A 4,557-nucleotide genomic window follows, 5' to 3' on the forward strand; every position below is an offset into this window, starting at 1 on the left:
GAAAAGCCTCGAAAAGTGAGACGCGTAGAAAAGGGAAGGCAAACAAAATGCTCTGCTTTCCTGTAATCAATCTCTCTTTGGAGGGTCAGTGACAGGGTCCTGGTCTAACGTGGTCAGAATAGAGAGAGCAGGGGAGGAGAACATAAGGGGAAGAAGGAGTGGGCAGTGTGTGTGAGTGTGATTGCAGACAGATGAATAATGGTCATTACAACCACCTAACCACATGTGCAAATATCCTTTACGGCTCAAATGATCTCAACATGTTGTGATTAAAAAATCTTTAATAATTAGTGATCAATTATTCTGCTGTACCAGATGTAGACGGTCTCAATCCTTCTTACAGAGAAAGTTTAAAAGGCATAATGCTAACTCGATAAGACTGATGCGAGGGAATTTACAGGTGTGGAAAAGCTTAAAAAATGTGTTTCCTTTGATAAGGGCTCAAATGTTTTTCCTCCATCTTCCACTTTCTGATGTTGTTTTACTGAGGAAATCAACACCATGTGGTCTGATCTGATTTAGAAAAGCAGACTTCACGTAGAAATGTTAGGCAGAAAACAGCAAAGATGATTTGCAATTGTGAAATTTGCTTTGATTTAACACAATAGCAGAAATAATAAAAAGGTATCTTCTAAAAGCTGGCATCAAAAGGCTGCAGAGAAATACAGAAAACACATCACATCGCTGCAACACATCACTTGCTTCTGATTTCTGCATCTGATTAAAATCTGTAATACTAACACACTCTTTTTTTAACGTTTTCTAATATTTTTTTAACACTGTATTTGTACGCAGATGCTCAGGAAGCACTCTCGCTACTTCTTTCCTTTTTTCAGTCCAACACATGCAACCGTTTACAAGTTCAGAGGGGCCGTGTATAGAAAGCAGTAAAACTTAATGGATGGTTCTCCGCTCTGTGTCCACCTGTCCAAAGCATTCATGGGAAGTGAATACAGATAAGAATACACATGGACTCCGAACAGCATGTATCAGGTTTTCAAACATGTGCTTTAAAGTGGTGAGGTTTAAATAAAGAACTTTCCCTCAATATGGGAGAAAAGTTGACACCTATCCTACAGAGTGATGCATTGCAGAACATTAAATCAAACTGCAAGGATGCTAGGTACATTAGGAACCAAAATACCTTCAAGGCCAGCCTCTTTAAACACACTCAATGATAAACTTCTGAAGTGGCTGTAATGGAGTTTACAATGGGCTCAGTCTCAGTTGTGACACCCTGCATACTTCACCACAATGTCAATGATGCAACTTTCCCAAGTGACCAAGGCCGCTCCATGGTCACAGTCAGGCTCCGTTACCCAGCGGCCAGCCCCATAAATCCTCCTCCATTTATCCATGGGAGTCAAACCCGCCTCCATCAATCCTCCCACCACTTGTGAAGGAACCTGAGGGTCACCGGCTTTGACCTTTAACCTGTGCCGAACCCTCGGGGGGTCAAACGGTGTCACAGAGGGTCAGGGATATTGATGAGAGTGACAGTTTTAACTCTCTTAGGTCAGCCACTGTTTGAAGAGACATTACTAATCAAAGGTGGCTGGTCTGGTGCCAACAGGCTTTTAGCGTGGGTTAATATTTACTTAAAATGTACCCTATACTATTTATTTACCCTGAACCAGCTTGTGTTATTACATACATATACACAATGTAAGTGTGTCTGGCATACTAGAAATATCCTTAGCTAAGATTAGCTCTCGTGAAACTGACATCCTAAGGCTTTGAAACCTTAAGGTCAGAGTAACATGATGAAAACCCGTGTGAGGTAGCAACAGCCTCAAGCACACGCTGATTTAACATCTCATTTTCTCATGATAAAAACATAATTGACTAAATGAGTATCATGATCGAATGAAAAATCATAACCCTCTATGGAAGTGATGGGTAGAGACTTGGTATTAAAGCAGCTGTCTGGCATCTGGAGCTCTCAGTAGCTGAACATCATTCATGCTCCTGTGTGAGCAGACATTTTGATTTATTTTAAGATCACAGAGATTTCCTGACATGCACTCTCCTGCCAAAATGGGGAAGAAGAGGTGGAGTGGACTGTGCAGCCACAACCACAAGGTACCCTGCGTCACCAGCTAAACTAATCAGAAGGACCACTTCTAGGCCAGAGAGAGAAACACCTTGAAACACACACACACGTTATCTTCCCTTGGAGACTCATGTAGCTGGAGAGACCCAGAAGAGGCCGTCTGAACTTCCACTTCTGTGTTTATCTGCCTCCGACTCATCACCTAACTACACTGCTTATGCAATATTTTGAACACTGAGGTTTATTTTAAGAATTTCGTCTTCTGTGAGAGTTCTGCAGAGCTAGTTCAAAGCTGGGGCGGGATGAAAACAAGGGTGCATCATGTTTCTCTCTGACTGTGTCTGTGTGTGTGTGTGTGTGTGTGTGTGTGTGTGTGTGTGTGTGTGTGTGTGTGTGTGTGTGTGTGTGTGAGAGATAGAGAGAGAGTGTGTGTCTTGTGTGTTTGTGTGTGTGTGTGTGTGTGTGTGTGTGTGTGTTTGTCTGTGTCTGAGCGTGTGTGTGTGTCTGAGCATGTGTGTGTGTGTGTGTGTGTGTGTGTGTGTGTGTGTGTGTGTGTGTGTGTGTGTGTGTGTGTGTGTGTGTGTGTGTGTGTGTGTGTGTGTGTGTGTGTGTGTGTGTGTGTGTGTGTGTGAGTGTGTGTGTGTGTGTGTGTGTGTGTGTGTTTGTCTGTGTCTGAGCATGTGTGTGTGTGCACATGTTAATCAGTGTGAGTGCCTTTGTTTGCCATTGAGTTTGCATGAGCAAGCATGCGTGTATGGCGTCTGTGTACTCTTTATATTTATATTTGTCTGCAGTTGTGTAGTGTGTGTGTGTGTGTGTGTGTGTGTGTGTGTGTGTGTGTGTGTGTGTGTGTGTGTGTGTGTGTGTGTGTGTGTGTGTGTGTGTGTGTGTTCATGCCACAGGCCAGGGTGTACTTGTTTCTCTCCCAATCGATAAAGCCAGGCTCAGGCTGCTCATGGGATGATGCGATAAGGAGTCTCTTCCTAGAAGTGTGTGTGTGTGTGTGTGTGTGTGTGTGTGTGTGTGTGTGTGTGTGTGTGTGTGTGTGTGTGTGTAGCAGTGGATCAATGCAGGTCTAATCATCCCACTGGGGCAGTGTGAAGGCCGATCACCCAGTACAAACAGAGCAGTCCAGCGTGCCACACAAACACTTTGATGCCTGACTGATTACTGGATCACGTCGTGTTCTGTCCGCCACCACTCACTGCGGTCACATGCACACTACAACCAGATTATTGGGAGTAATCAGATTAAAGTGATAGTGTGATTAAAGCATTCACATGGTTTGCGGTGACCCAATTTTTCCCAGAAACCCCAGTTTACATGATTTGTCGATAAATAGGTTAATGTCTGGGAGGATGTTGTCGCCTACATCTTATGATCCCACAGCTGCTAGCCTCATTCTGTTTTGGGGCTCATAAGCACAGTGAATATATGATAATGCCACAGCTTGCACGGTTAACTCTAATTTGACAATGACAACCCAGTTCAAGTGTTTACATGCTATACATGACAGCCTGCATTGCTTTTATCTAATCTTGTTTAACGCTTTGAACGTTTTTCCCTCCCTTTTGAAGCGGCTAATAGAACAGTCGCTAGCTGTCTTAGCTTAACATGCAGTTCGTTGTCATTTCCATGCAACGCTAGGCATGCCGCTGTGGGTAGACGTTTTTAAGGAAAGATTTGACACAGTTTGAAACAGTTGGAATATGCCATGGATATGCTTTGCTGATAGGACCTCATTGACATACTGAACATACCGAATGGATTATTTTTGATACTGATAATCAAGTGTAATGTTTTTTAGTCATACAAGATCTAACAGGTATCAAAAGGAATATTAAACAACAATACTTCAAGATAAACTAAATTATTTTTGCGGCAATCCTAAATAACAAGATGTCTTTCCTTTTCTATTTAATTTCATAATTAACAGAATATTTCTGCTTTTGGACTGACAATATAAGATATTATTAAACAACATCGTTGGACTGTGAGAAACTGGGAAGCACATATACTGTTATTAGACATTTTATAGACTTTAACTAATTGTTGGTTTCAGCACTACAGTATAAATATGATTCCAAAGCAAATGCTAAATGTGTGTAACACCCAGTTGACAACTCATCTTGTAACAGCAAAAGGGACAGCTCACACAATCACAGTTACACACACAGACACACACTCCCCTGAGACCTTCTCAGAAGTGGATGGCTGACCGGTTTTGGGGCTGTTTAACTCCCAAAAGCATGCTGGGATTCTTTTGTCGAATCCTGCGTGTGTGTGTGTGTGTGTGTGTGTGTGTGTGTGTGTGTGTGTGTGTGTGTGTGTGTGTGTGTGTGTGTGTGTGTCCGGATGACAAAAGGCTGTCTTATTGCATGAGTCTGGCTCTGTATGCGGGGCGTCACAGGGTCACATCATAACCAAGTTAGTCAGGGTTCAACAGGGCTGCAGAGCCGAGTGGGGGGGTTGGAGGCAGGAAGAGGTCCCGCCGGGTTGAAGGA

This window comes from Notothenia coriiceps, unplaced genomic scaffold, assembly GCF_000735185.1.
Source record: "Notothenia coriiceps isolate Sejong01 unplaced genomic scaffold, NC01 NC01_scaffold00033885, whole genome shotgun sequence".
NCBI classification, from domain to species: domain Eukaryota; kingdom Metazoa; phylum Chordata; class Actinopteri; order Perciformes; family Nototheniidae; genus Notothenia; species Notothenia coriiceps.